The 15,413-nt window shown below is 37.5% G+C and overlaps 1 long non-coding RNA gene across 2 annotated transcripts in view; it reads right to left on the bottom strand.

Moving 5' to 3' along the window:
• The window catches only part of LOC140696683 (uncharacterized), a 49,910-nt gene that overhangs the window by 19,690 nt on the left and 14,807 nt on the right, over positions 1-15,413 (bottom strand). Inside the window, exon 2 of one of the 2 annotated variants that reach the window (XR_012073199.1) lies at positions 4,745-4,945. The exons of the other annotated variant lie outside the window; for it this stretch is intronic. This is a non-coding gene — a long non-coding RNA (uncharacterized lncRNA). Of the gene's footprint in view, positions 1-4,744; positions 4,946-15,413 lie in introns of those variants that run through there. 2 annotated transcript variants of the gene reach the window in all.

The following is a 15,413-nucleotide window of genomic DNA, read 5'->3' as shown; positions in this document are numbered from 1 at the left end:
TACCTAAAAAGTAAAGGCTCTCTAGCCTCTCCTTTTCCGTTCACATAAGAATACCCTGATGAATCTCAGAACCCTTTATTTATACAAAAAGGATGTGTAATACTGGATGAGAAGTTCATTTATTTACTTTGTAGATCTTAAGTGCCTGCTCTGCATCAGGAACCACAGTAAAAGTTATAATGTATTTGTATATATGTCCTCTTGATTAAGAATATCATTTTAGATATCAAGAATTTCATTACTCTTAACAGGCCGTACAGCTATTGTGAATCTCTGTATTAAATCACTAAAAAAAATAACCCATATATGCAAAAATTCTTCATGACATCTACAGATATAAAAGCTGTTGAGAGTTCTGAAAGCCTAGATTTTCACACTGAGTTAGGAATAGTCTTGTAATTAGAAAGTGGCAGCCAGTTTTTAAATAAAGAAGAATGAAAAAGTTTGGATAAGCTGTACACTTTCCCCAGATGTCCAAATTCTTTCCACTGGCTTTCATTTTGCAGGAATTTAGCTCATCAGTGTAGGGGAGTAGAATTTGCCACCCCTAAATGTGTCTCCCTGGCATGAGAATTAATTTAGTCTAATTTATTTTCAAGAAATAAAACTCAGAAGTTTGTCTTGTTATTACCCCCCAACTACCTAAAAGAATTTAGATAAAGGACCCTAGATCAACCACCAGAGATATCTGCAAAGAGTACAAGCTAGGTGTGTTTGAGGTACTGGACCTCAGCAGGGACTAGAGATCAGAGTCCTCTCTATGTCCTATTGTCTCTGCTTGGCCCAGCAAACATTTGGCCAAACATTTAATATTCCATCATGTGAATTGCCTTCCTCCTCTTTGAAGTCCCAGACCACTACCCCAACATCCTCTTTTGTCTTTGGTGAGGATTTCAGCCGCTTTGAGTAGTTACTCAGTCTCTCAAGAAATTTCTCTTAGAGCTCTCTGACGCCAGATAGTATATAGACAAAAATCTGCATTCTTACTTAGAGAAAAAAATGTGAGCATGTATTAGCATTGTGGAGCTTCTTGGTGGAATGAAAAAGTCAGCATATGTATAGATGAATACAAAAATGTCTGATCCATCCCATGAGGTAGGCAGAACAATGACCCCAAAAGATATCTGCGTCCAAATTCCTAGAACCTGTTAGCATGTTATCTCACCTAGTAAAAGAGACTTTGCATGTCTGATTAAATTAAGAATTTGGGGATAGGGAAAGTAGCCTGAATTGTTCAGGTGAGTCCAGTGTAATCACAAGGCTGCTTATAAAAGGAAGAGGAGGCAAGGAAGTTGGTATCACAGTGAAGCAGCTGGAGAAAGCCTTGACCAGCCACTGCTGGCTTTGCAGGTAGCAGAAGCAGCCAGGACCCAAGGAATTCAGGAGGTCTTGAAGCTGGAAAAGCCAAGGAACAGATTCTGCTCTAGGACCTCCAGAAGGAACACAGTCCTGCCAGTGTCTCTCTTTCAGCCCAGTACAACCCTTTTCAAATTTCTGATCTCCAGATGGCTGAGATAAATGTATGTTTGTGTAAACCACCAAATTTGTGGCAACTTGTTACAGCAGCTGTAGAAAACTCATACACTCTACTGCCAGAGCAAGCTGCAGAAAAAGATTTCACCTCGTCAAAAAAGGCAGTGAGAAGGATTGATAGATTCATTCAATTTTGATTTTTCAGGACCATTTAAAGAGGTCGAATACTTCAAACTTCAGGCCAGTTTGATTTTGTCCTAGCTGATAAATTTATATTATTTTTTGCATTTCCCTAGGATTAAGAGATCAGGTGACCTTAACCTCAGAAAAACAAGATTCCTGAAGGAATCTTGATTTCAATACTAGAAAGGAAAACGCAAAACTTTGAATCTTGGTAGCGGTTGATTTTTTTTTTTTCCATTTGGTTATAGCTTGTTTCTCCAAGCACACTGACACTGTGAAATCACTTAGCAAGTTTAAATGAAGTATGAAATAACATTGAGAATGGCCAGCTGCGCTCGCTTGGATAGAAAGGGCTATACTTTGAACTGCTGTTTGCAGTGCTGCCAAACAAAAATACTAACATAAAATGCAGCTGCTGCTTCCAGCTGAAATCTGGCAAATAATTCAGCTGGAACTAACAGTCAAATATTTAGATTGAGATCTGATTGACTCACAAGGGCAGCAGCTGGATTTAAATAAATTCTTTACCTTTCTCAAGCATCTGAGAAACACGAGGACAGCTTACTCAACATAAAATGCAACATGGAGATGGTTTTACTGGTGATTCCCTCCCAAATGTTTCTGGTACAGAACCCTGATTATGTTGATGTGATTCAGAAACATGTGGTCCCATCCCAGCCCCAGGGGAAGCCTCTAGTTAGTTTAAATCAACCCCAGCATTGTTTCGCTGGTAACTGTTTTTGGTCCAGGAATAGCCCCTGAAGTTAGTCACTATATGCCACTCATTCCTGATTGCCACTGAGGGTTATTGTGACAGCAAGAGGAACCAGCTTTAGATAAAACTGATTAAAATGACAGCATTGCTTTTTGCAATTGCCTTTCCTCACACTCCCTATGCTCCTCATGCCTCAAACTTCCTTGCTTCTTTATTCTTTGGACCATACATAGCCCAACCCCTTGTCTTTGGAAAGGCCCATCTAAGACTTGTTCTCTCATCTCCTTGCTTGGCTGCCTTGTGAACAAAACCTCTCTTTGCTGCAAAGCTTGATATCTCAGCATTTTGGCTTGCCAAGTGTCAGGCAAAACGAGCCTCGTTTGGTTTACACTACTGCCCTTGTGGAGACTCCCCCATCCAGGCACCCTAAGGACACTGATTCTTCTGGTTGTGCCCATCCGAGCTCTTCTTAGGAAGGTTATTCGAAGGCTACAATTTCCCCTGTACCACCAAGTACTCTGTCTTCAGCAGGCTGAGAAAAAAGATACACACCCTCAGTGTCCTTACAGATGCAGGCTCTTAGCAAAAGTGGGCACATCTCCACCCTTACTAAGGTTTGTGAAATGTCAAGAAATAGACTTCTCAGAGGTCACACCACTAGGTTTGAGATTATCTGATAACTTGGGAGCAATTTAGCATATACAATCATAGCCTCATGACCACGTTACTCCCACTCCCAAGATGCCACCCCCTGGGGATCTTTTAAGAATCTGCCTCACCTCTGACTCCCCAGATGCGGTAGACAAAATAATGGACTCCCAAAGATACCTACGTTTTATCCCTGAAACCTGTGCATTTATCACTTCACATGGCCAAAGGGTTATGGTTGAATTAAGGATCTTGCTTTGGGAAGATTATTCTGGATTATCTTATCAACCCAGTGTAATCACAAGGATCTTTGTGAGTGAGAGGACGAGGAAGAAGAGTCAGGGTTAGAGAAAAAGATGCAATTATGGAAACAGAAGTTGAGCGGTATGAGAAAGGGTCCACGGGCCAAGGATGCAGGTGGCCCTCAAAGATGGGAAAAGCAAGGAGATAATAGATTCAGCTCTCAAAACTTCAGAAGGAATTCAGCCCTTTTGACACCTTGATTTTAGTCTAGAAAGATCCATTTCAGGCTTATGACCTCCAGAATGATGAGATAATAAATTTGTCTTAAGTCACTAAATTTATAATTAATGAGGAAACCAAGACATCAAGTTCCATTGCTATTTCAGGTCCACAAATCATGGCCCTATCTCATCTTTTTGACTGAGCACACCAGGGGTATGTTCTTTTTTTCCTGAAAAGCTTCATGAAGACCAGAAATTCAGAAGGGCCCTCAGGATTTTCCTCCCATAGATTCTGACCCAGGAGTGTAGAGAACACCAAGCTGCTCTCCATCACGTGCTGGTGGAGGCTGGCTCAAACAAGGACTTCTCTGTTCCTAGCCATGAGGCTAAAACTGGTAGTTCTCCACTTGGCTACACTGGAGAAAGCTTTTTAAGCTTTGCAGCACCTGGGAAACTATTGAAAGCTCAGGAAGCCCCAGGTTGCATCCCCTACCAGTAAAATCAACATACTAGGGGCGCAACCCTAGCATCAGCATGGTTTAACTCCCCCTAGGTGATTTCAGGGTGCAGCCAATCTTGAGAAGCATGAAGCTAAACAACTTTTCCTCACTGGTTGAGAAGTGGTTATGAATCAAAATAGGAATTTAGCTGTCCTTTACCATATGGAATAGTATCAATGGCTCAAAGTTCTTTTTCCACTCCCTGCAAAATGCACCCCAAATTTCTCCAGCATTTGGTAGCAAAAACATGAACCCCAAATGCAGCCTAATAGCCCAGGTTGAGTTGGATCCTGGCACAGGAAAAGAACATTAGTGGAAAAACTGGTGACATCCAAATGACATCTGGAACATATTTGACTTTAGTGTACTCACAGTGCTAATGTATCATAGATACGTAAGATTAGGGAAAGCTAGGTATATGGAAGTCTCTGTACTACATTTATGACCTCTGTGTAAACCTAAAATTACTCCAAAATAAAAAGTGTAATTGAAAACAAAGCTTGAACTAATTGCCTCATGCTGGCAGCCAAAACCCGTTTCAGATCTTAACCCACTGGAATAAGCAAACACCTTGAATGTGTCTGGACATGTCTACCATCAATGGCCACTTCACCTCATAAAAGGATTCTGATTTCTTAAGAAATTGTATATCTCTAGAGGCTGAGTTAACTAACGGTTTAAATTTGCTTGTTTTTATGGGAGTTTTTCAGGTTAGTTTAGCAAAGTCGTATGCTGGTGCTTAAATCAAATCATCTGCTTAGTATCCTTCACAACAAAACATTTATGCTCACAACACTTGTAATTGTGGAATCTCTTTAGCTTTCTGTTAATTCTTCAAGAGCACAGCAAGCATAGGTCTGGTCCATCGTCATCCCTTGCCATCATTCTGTCAGCAGGTAGACTGTCAGCAGTGGGATGTTATTCTGCTTGTTTCCAAAGTATGTTTCTCCCTGATGGTCTGACTGTACTTGTTGTCACATTAAGGAGGAGGAGGAGGGGGCGGAGGAGGAGGAGAAATGGGAGGAGGAGGAGGAGTGCGAGGAGGAGGAGGAGAAGTGGGAGAAGTGGGGGAGGAGGAGTGGGAGGAGGAGGAGGTGAAGAAGGGAAAGAAGGAGAAGGAGGAGGAAAAGAGAGAGGAAAGAAAAGAAAAAAATAACAGTCAATTCAGAGGCCTGGGAAGTTCAATGGTCCATCAATAAGATGACAGCAGGTTTCAGGAAGCACATCACAGCACAGACATCCCTGTCCCCAGTTTCCCATTCATGGCATTTGTCAGTTCTGAGATGTCCACACTTCCTTCCACCCAATGGTCCCATTCAGTTTCTCTGGGGAAGGAGCCCCCACACCCATTCCTTGACACACAAGCACCGTTACTGTTGTGGAGAGGAGTCCAAGGCCCCCTCCTGCTACTATTCTTAGGAGTATCTACTCTTCTAGGATTCTGGCTACCTCATTACATTTCAGCACACCAGGGGTATGTTCTGTTGGAATTTGGGGATCACCTATGGGAGATGTCATTCAAAACTTTGCTTGTTGAGATACTCCTCAGAAAATAATATTTAATATCTTAAATGCTGCTTTTCATGAAAACAATTCTAACCCAAGTGCAATTTGATTTAGCAAATAAAAATACAGGACATCCAGATAAACTGGAATATCAAAAAAAAATTTTTTTGAGAGTCATGTCATACTGATGCTAAAAAATTACTAGTTACTTATCTGAAATTCCAATTTAACTGGGTATCCTGTATTCCATCTGGTGATTCTAAGAGTGAGCCAAGGAATAGCTTTCAGTGTAGACAAATACTGAGGGTGCAATACTCTATGGCCTAAAATGGTGTAGGGAGCTGTCCTTTCCAAGAAGTCAAGAACAGGTAAGTGACTCTTATCTTTGATAACGACATATATGACCATGATTTTTCTTCCTCCCATACTTTCCACAATGCCTTTCCATTGTATAATTTATTTTTGATGTTTATAAGAGTACTATATTTAGCAATTTTGAAGAATAATGAAATTGCTTTTTGCATCCAGGAAAGACTTTCCAGGAGAGAGAGAAGCATAGTGCCAATCAATAGGTGGTATCAAAAGAGCACAATCCACACTTTGATTTAAAAATAAGGTGATGTTATCCACAAGCCCTCCTTGGTGAAACATATATGCCATAGAGAAATGTTTCTCTTGCATCCCAGAACTAAATTATTCCTTAAAAGTGATTTGCCTATAGTTTGCTGTGAGAGAAAATGCCATTTTCATGATTGTTATAAAAAAATTATCATTGAAAAACAGGTCATCATATTTGGCTGCAGGAGATAACTATTTACTTTCTTTTCACTTCAAACCTCGCAACATGAATTTTCTGGGGTTTTTTGATAAGAGTCTGAAACTAGTACTTTGTAGCTGACATATATCTTTATGCTGGAAGTTTAAACAAATGCCTCCATTTGAGTTTAAATTATTTTTGCTGATTTTTTTTTTCTATTAGGTTGTAGAGAACCAAACTCTTCTTTGCTATGTTTAAGAAGCTTTATATCTGTTCATGACAGTGAACAAGGTTTTTTCCATCCCATTTGAAATGTACATAAATAAAGATTAAGAAAAGATAAGTATAAAATTACCTTCCCAAACAATCTTCACTGTACCCACCAGACTGCATCTTTCCAGCTTTCTAATATTCTGGAACATTATGTCTAGACTCCTGTATCATTAAGTTTTTATTCCAAAATTTACTTCTCAGAACTTTGTTAAAATGTATCAGAATGTAAAGTTATATTTCTCACCAGCAACCACTTTCTATCATTTTTGCCCTCTTTTTTTAATTATGTTTTTACAAAAATAGTGTCCAGCCCAAACTGTAAGACATTTAAATTCACCAGGATAAACAATCAATCTGCTTCTCAGTTTTGACTTAGATTATCTACACTCATGTTTATTCTGATAAATAATGTCTACCTGAAATCACCATGAGCGCTTAGGTCTAGTTCTCTATTTCCCTGTGAATCACCAAGCAGCCTTCTTCCTAACAGGCTAAATCTGGGCAACCACGTTGGAAGAATAAATGCTAGCATAATGACAAAATAAATGAACAATATTTAAACAATAATTATATCAACAAATTCCCTGATTTCTATAAAAATTTTCAGTTAGTCCAGGCTTTTCCATCTATACTTCATTAGATATTGATAAGCACCCTATAAAACAAGCAGTTGGCCATTATTATTTCATTTAATACATGAAGACACAGTCTCAGTGTGGTTAATGGCTTGTGTCTGAGGTTATAACATTAGTGAGAGATGGGCAGAGCCAGGACCAGTGCTCATTAATTTTTGAACACCAGTCCATGTTCTCTTTGGTATTTGCAAGGGAAAAATTCTCAAGCTACAAGGAAAATCATAGATACAACTTGAGGCTAGGAAGAAACCCGCTGCAATCTATCTGGATAGGAAGCATGAAGAGAAAATATTCTGTTATGCAACTCTTAAAAATTGGAGCCATGATATTTTGAGTAAAGCCTCAGAGATAACCCTAAGCCTAAGAATCCACACGTTACATAGCAGCAGGCACTGACAACAGTGACCAGAGCCACCAACACAAAGATGCATTTTACAGAGGCACAGTATGAGATGTCTGCTTCCAACACTGGCTCCTCCAAATTCCCTGTATCCAAAATGACTCTTGCTCTCCTCAGAATCCCACAGCACACAGCATTCCTCTTAGGGCACACACATGCTGTATTTCAATAGCTTGTGACTCGCTGCACCTCTGAGTTGTGTGTTGAGCTTTTGAAACAATACACATTCCTGGTATCCACAGCATATCAAATCAGATTCTCAGAAAGTAGAGACAAGAAAATATTAGCAAACTAAATCCAACAGTACATTAACAGGACCATACACTATGATCAGTGGGATTTATCCCAGGGACCAAAGATTTTTCAATATCCATAAATCAATCAATGTGAGACACCACATTAACAGATTAAAGAATAAAAATCATATGATCATCTCAATAGATACAGTAACGCTTTTGGCAGAAGTCAACATCCCTTTGTGATTAAAAATTCCCCAGAAAGTGGGCTTCGAGGGAACATATCTCAACATAATAAAGGCCATAGATGACAAACCCACAGCTAACATCATACTTAGTGGTGGAAAGCTGAAAGCATTTCCTCTAACAAGACGAGGATTCTCACTCTTGCCACCTTTTTCCAGCATAGTTTTGGAAGTCATAGCTACAGCAATCAGACAAGAAAAAGAAATAACATGAATCCAAGTGGGAAAGGAAGAAGTAAAACTGTCACTGTTTGCAGATGACATAAAATCACACATAGAAAATCCTAAGTACACCACCAGAAAACTACTAGAGCTCATCAACGACGTCAGTCAAGTTGCAGCATACGAAATTAATACGAAGAACTTTATATTTTTTAAAAGGTTCTCAGGCAACTCTGATGCATAGTTAGGTTTATACAAGGCTACTCCTTGAATTTGCAAACTGATAATTTCTTTCATGTAACATTTATCAAGCACATTCCAAATGTGAGGTACAGAAAATAGAACTGAAAAAGGTAATAGAACGTTTCTTCAAAGGGCTCTTAGGAAACAGAAACCTGTAAGTAAATGCAGTATAAATGTGACAGTGATGCAACTTCTGTGATAACAACTAAACAATAGACATTGCATGTGAGAACAACAGTGGCCCCCCTGTGGAGTGACAGCTGGGTGGGGTCCACACTTACTCTTCTTCATAGTTCACATCACACTTGATGCCATGCGGGAGTAAGCATTCAATAACCCTGTCACTTGGGATGATTAATGGCCTCATAATGTTCTTTTTCAGACCTGACTTTTATTTTTCTTTTCTTTTCTTTTCTTTTTTAGCTTGTCAGGCAACTATTTATTTTATTTTATTTTATTTTATTTTATTTTATTTTATTTTATTTATTTAAATTTTTAACATTTTTATTGATTTATAATCATTTTACAATGTGTCAAATTCCAGTGTAGAGCACAATTTTTCAGTTATACAACATGAACATATATATATATTCATTGTCACATTTTTTTCTCTGAGAGCTACCATAAGATCTTATATATATTTATTTCCCTGTACTATACAGTATAATCTTGTTTATCTATTCTACAGTTTTGAAATCCCGTCTATTCCTTCCCACCCTCTGCCCCCTTGGCAACCACTAGTTTGTATTCTATGTCTATGAATCTGTTTCTGTTTTGTATTTATACTTTGTTTGATTTTTTTTTGTTTATTTGTTTATTTTTAGATTCCACATATGAGCGATCTCATATGGTATTTTTCTTTCTCTTTCTGGCTTACTTCACTTAGAATGGCATTCTCCAGGAGCATCCATGTTGCTGCAAATGGCGTAATGTTGTTGGTTTTTATGGCTGAATAGTATTTCATTGTATAAATATATCACATTTTCTTTATCTAGTCATCCTGACTTTTATATTTCTTAAGCTTAATTCCATGTTCAGAGTATAAGACTTTTTTAAAAAAAATAAGAAACAAAGAGGCAAAGCTCTTTCTCACCCACATCCTAATCTCAATTCCTGTTCCAGAGACAAACTCTCCACTCCTTTAGATGTCTTATCTGCTCTTTACCTCCAGGCTTTCAAATAACCTGCTACTACTGTATCTCTTAAGTTTAGGTTTAGATCTCACCTATTTGTTTCTGTACATGATTCTCCTTTTGAATCAATCACATGTTCCCCTCCCATCTTCGATATAATAATACACACTATTTGTTAAATCAGTATGCAATGTTTGTATTATTATACCATGTGGACATTATTTAAAAAGCAAGCTTTAATTCTAAATTAGTGTGCATTGTAAAATAGTTTTTGATGGTAATAATTTCCTTTTTTAAAAATAAATATATTTATTTATTTATTTATGTTTTCCCTTTAATCAGTGTACAAATGTACAGATTCCTGCAAAAACATAAGGAAACAAAATCATCAAAAAGCAGGGTAAGAGGGGAAGGGTAGAGTTCAGGTGGTAGAGTGCATGCATATTTAGCATGTTGAGGTCCTAGGTTTAATCCCCAGTACTTCCTCTGAGAATAAATATCATAAGTAAACCTAATTACTCATCTCCACCAAAAAACAAAATAGCAAAGTCACCCTTAAATTATTTAGCTTTATATATACATACATAGTTTGTATGCACATATATATTTTTCTACTTGTATATTTTTGTATGTTTGTGTGTATGTGTGAGTAGATAGATAGCTACATAGATGAGCTATTTATTCAGTCATTTAGCAGCTTAAGCCTAAAATTTCTTTTATCATGATTATTCCTTGTAACCAAACACATCAGGCGAACTATGTATCCATTCTTTTTTTGAAGACAACTCTCCTGGACCCCATGGTCCTTCTACTTTGTGTTGGTCCATTTGCCGTGAGGCTTGCCATGCAGGTGTGCGTATACATATGATCCTGGCTGTGTCCCCTTCCTGTCTTTCTCTGTCTTGACTGATCCTTCTCCTTCAGTGAGTGTTCTTGCTATACCTTCTGAAAAGGCAGACACATCTGAACATCTTTATTCTATTTCCACATCTGACTGATGATTTAGATTGGGATAGAAGTCTAAGTTAGAAGTAATCTCTTCCATTTTGAAGACATTCTTCACTTCTTTATCATTTGCTCATTTGTTGCTATTTAGAAATCTGATGCCCAATTTTATGCAAGTTACCAGTCTTTTTTTTTTTTAATCCTTTCTCTGAAATTTGAATCTTGTTGGTACCCGGTGTCACTGGGCATTCACTGTACTGAGAATTTGCTAGAAAATGAATCATTTGAGCTGCTTAGATAAAACCAGTAATGTTCAGATACTTCCACTTCCCTCCTCAAGATTCAGATTTCACTGCCTGAGTGAAGCCTGAGCAACATTTTTTAAAGTTCCCGAATAATTCCATTGTACACTGTATAGCCGGGGTTGAGAAGCACCACTCTCTATCAGTGGTTTTCAAACTTTAATGTGCATACGAATTGGATTTAACCAGGATTGATCTGACTGAAATAAAGGTTCTTGACTCAGAAGAGCAAGGAGATGCCTGAGAATTGGCATTTCTAACAGGTGTCCAGGTGGTACCCATGCCAATGATGGAGGTTCACTGACTCTGGACACACTGGGTGTGAAAATTCTTCCCCTAAAGCTTATTAGGAAAGAAGTACCCTTGGCTCCAGACAACATGAATCAGGATCTTCTTTTTTATGCTGATCTCCTGCTGATTTTTATTCATATTAATGTTTGAGACACTTTGTTCTAAAGGAACTACCTTAGAAATAAAGAAGAAATAATTCAGGGTGGACTGACTCCTAACATAGTAATACAGTTTAATTAAGCAACAGAACTTAAACTTCATTGGGTCTGGCTTAAAAAAAATATCCTGTAGTGGGGAGGCTGTGAATGTGTGGAGGCAGGGGTGATATATGGGAAATCCCTGTACCTTCTGCTCAATTTTTCTGCCAATCTGAAACTGTTTTAAAAAATAAAGTCTGTCCAAAAAATCCAATTAAGGGCATGGATGGTGGTTACAAGTAACAATACTTACAATTTGTGGATCATGTTTTTTCCCTTCTTCTGAGAGTCTACTCAGGACTCTGGACAATTTCTCTAGGCAGGGTAATGCACAAAAAGAAATTACACACAAAAGTTTATGTTCAGTCAGGGATTCATGGGTCCCCTGATGATTATGATACCTCCAGATTAAGAATTCCAAGACAATAAGTTTTAATGCATTTATTTCACTCAACAAATGTTTGTTGAGTATCTATGATATACCAGGAGCACTGTTTTAGGCTTAGGGGATTTACCTGTGAAGAAATGAAAAAAACTAGTCCTTAGGGAACTTACAGTCTTGGGGTTAACAAATAAACATACAGAGATAAACATAGCAGTTAGGTAAATTGCCTAAGCATGATATTATAAAGTGTTCAGTGTCATGGAGTAAAGAAGGGGCCAGTAGGGGAGATGAAATCTCACACCTGAGGTCTAAGGGCTTTGTGGATATGACACTATTTTAAATAAGGGGCTCAGGGCAGGTGTCTCTGAGAAACTGCCATTTGAGCAAACACTTATCAGAGGTAAGAGAGTTAGATCATGGGGTGTTGAGAAGAAGGATGTTTCAAGAAGAGAAACAGCCTATGACGATGTACTAAGGTGGAGCCTGGCTGGTGAGTGTGAGGAACAGCATGGAGGTCGGTGTGGCCAGAGCAGAGTTGGTGAGAAGGAGAGAAGAAGGGGAGAGACTGGAAAGATGAAACCCCATGAGAGAGCTTCATCATGGCTTTGGCTTTTACTCTGGGTGAAACAGGGATCCATTAGAAGGATCACCTGACTCTTAAAAGCAGTAATGAGGTAGTTGCATTGAACAATAAATATAGGGAAGAGAGTATGGCATGAGTGAAAGCAGGAGATCTAGCAGGCGAGTTGCTGATGGCCCAGGGAGGGCAGTAGCAATAGAGGTGTTGAGAAGTTGTGAAATTCAACATTGTGCTGAAGGTGAGGCCAAAAGGATTTCTTTTATTTTTTTTAAATAGCAGGTTTATTGAGATATTATGCACAAACCATAGAGCTCATTCTTCTAAAGTGTACACTTCAGTGCCTTTTAGTATGTGCACACATTTATGCATCAGTCCTCACTAATTCCAGAACAATTCCAAAAGACAAAATTTTTTCAACTTTTTCAGATATTATTTTTGACTTCCTTTGTTTTAAAATAATTTTTAAAAGTAAAAAAAAATTTAATATCAAAAAGGAAAGAGATGTCATTTTGTTTCATTATTCAATGCACCTGTGTTGAGAGGAATGTAAGCGGAAATGGTGTAATGACCAAAAATATGACATAGGAATGACTACCTCAGTGTCAATTCAGCTCAATTTGTAGTTGTACCTAGGTACCTAGGTGTGGAGCATAATTCACAGGACTCATTTAAAGTACATGTGACATAGTTATGAAATGAGACAGAGGTGGCATACACTCAAAGCTTGGCCTAGAGACTTCCTTGGATCAGAAAAGAGACCACCTATGAGTGTGTCACAACAGAACGCCTCATTTGCTATCATGTGTACCATCTAGAACAACAATATCATGTATACCACTTTAAAGCTATAGAAGATGAAAAGTATCACTGCCTTTAATGGATGTTGCACTTTGACAATTTATATCCCAAGGGAATTCTAATTCATAAAGATACATGCACCCCAATGTTTATAATAGTAAAGATATGGAAGCAACCTAAATGTCTATTGACAGATGACTGGATAAAGATATGTATGCAATGGAATACTACTCAGTCATAAGCAATAATAAAACAATGTCATTCGTAGCAACACGGATGGACTTAGATATCATCATTCTAAGTGAAGTAAGCCAGAAAGAGAAAGAAAAATATATGATATCACTCATATGTGGAATCCAAAAAAAAAAAAAAGAAAAAAAAGAAAGGATGCTAATGAACTCACCTACAAAACAGAAGTGGACTTGCAGACATAGCAAACAATCTTATGGTTACCAGGGGAAAGAAGGTGGAAAGGGATAAATCTGGGAGTTTGAGATTTGCAAATGTTAGCCACTATACGTAAAAATAGATAAAAAACAAAAGAGTTTCTTCTGTATAGCACAAGGGAACTATATTCAGTAACTTGTAATAACCTTTAATGGAAAATAATATAAAAATGAATATATGTATGCATATTCATGGCTGGGACATTGTGCTGTACACCAGAAATTGACATATTATAACTGACTGTACTTCAGTAAAAAAAAAATATATATATATATATATATATATATATATATATATATATATATACACGTGTGTGTGTGTGTGTGTGTGTGTGTGTGTGCATATCCAACACTGATCTGATCACTATCCTATCCTAGACCCACTTTTTAATCTTCCTTAGTTTCAGTGGCTCCCTGACAAACTCCATGTTGGATCTGAGCTGACGTCTGACCCAGGCTTGCAGAAGCCCAGGGCGCAGCCTGTTGCTCAGAGCACCATGAAAACTTCACCCAACTGGTGCAGGTTTTGTTGCGATGTTAGTAGCACTAAGTAAAGAACAACTGGGCAAAAACACCACTAATTTTAGAATTCTCAGTATATTTAAGAAAATGAATGTTGGAGTTTTCCTGGACAAAGATTGCATGAAAGTTCATTACGAAATTATTAGTATTTGAAAAGCCATATTGAAGAAGGCAGAAAGTATATCTGTGGTAATAAGCGACAGAACTCCAATAAAATCCCCGTTATTTAAACCCAAATTTCATCCACAGCAATATGTATCTCAGAAGGAAAACAATCTCAAAATTAATCATTTATAGAATCTTTCATCTCATCACAAATGGACTGAACATCAAAATGCAATAAATAGTAATCAGCCTTTTTTCAAGGCATATATTAAAAATATAATAAAAAGAAATCACATCTTTGGTAGAATTTCAGTTAGGAACAGCTGAGAAACTCAACTGTAGGAGATTATTTCAGCTGAAACTAGTGAATTCTTTATAAAGACCTGGATAGTATTTATCAAACACTCTGGATAACTACTGAGATCCAAAATTATGTTAAAAACAAAACTTAAGAGGTCCATGACCATAAACTTCTGATTTTATCCAGTTCCCAATGATTAAAATCATAATTATTTTCTACTTTTGAACAAAATGTTGGTGAAGTTCCCTGTGTCTCCATTAGTAGTAGACAATGGCAAAGAAACTAGAGTTAATTACTTGTGGTTAATTATCAGTAGAACTGCTTTCTCTATCCAACACCAGTTTTTATGGATGTCATTTGTAGGTATTGAGTAAGAGAAAGACAAGTAAATGAAGGGGAAGAAAGAAGAAGAAAAATTAAAAGGGAAAATGGATAAACATAAATGTAAAAAAAAGAAACAATGAGTGAAAAACAAAATGAGAGGACAAGAATTTAGAGAAAGAAATGTTAAAAGTGAGCAGGTTTAGGGAGATCCCACAATTATGCCCAAGAGTTATTCAGTGCCTTTATTATATATTTTAATACATCTACTTCTTACAATATAGCTGGATTTCATTGGAATTGTGATTATATGTGCAGCACTATAGGATAACAACAAGATATATCCCAGACTGGAATTAGGTAACTGTCTGTGAAAAAAACTGTCCGATATAATGGGGTATAAGGAACCCAGTCACCTAAATGTAGAAGTGACTCACACTTAAGTAATAATGAATAAGAACATGCCCAAGAATCAAGGTAAACTATCTTTATTCTAACTGTGTTGATGTAGAAGAAAGACTGGAGTACAAATGGTAACAATAAATTCTTGCCCTTTTCGTTTTACTCTGTGTTAAGAAAGATGGTATTAGAAAAAAAAAAGAGGGGTATCAAGTTGGAGGCTTAAAAGAGGGAGCCCTAGAATGTTT

Source organism: Vicugna pacos, chromosome 5, assembly GCF_048564905.1.
Source record: "Vicugna pacos chromosome 5, VicPac4, whole genome shotgun sequence".
Taxonomy (NCBI): Eukaryota; Metazoa; Chordata; class Mammalia; order Artiodactyla; family Camelidae; genus Vicugna; species Vicugna pacos.
The sequence above is the reverse complement of the archived record's forward strand: the minus strand, read 5'-3'. Positions and strand labels throughout refer to the sequence as shown.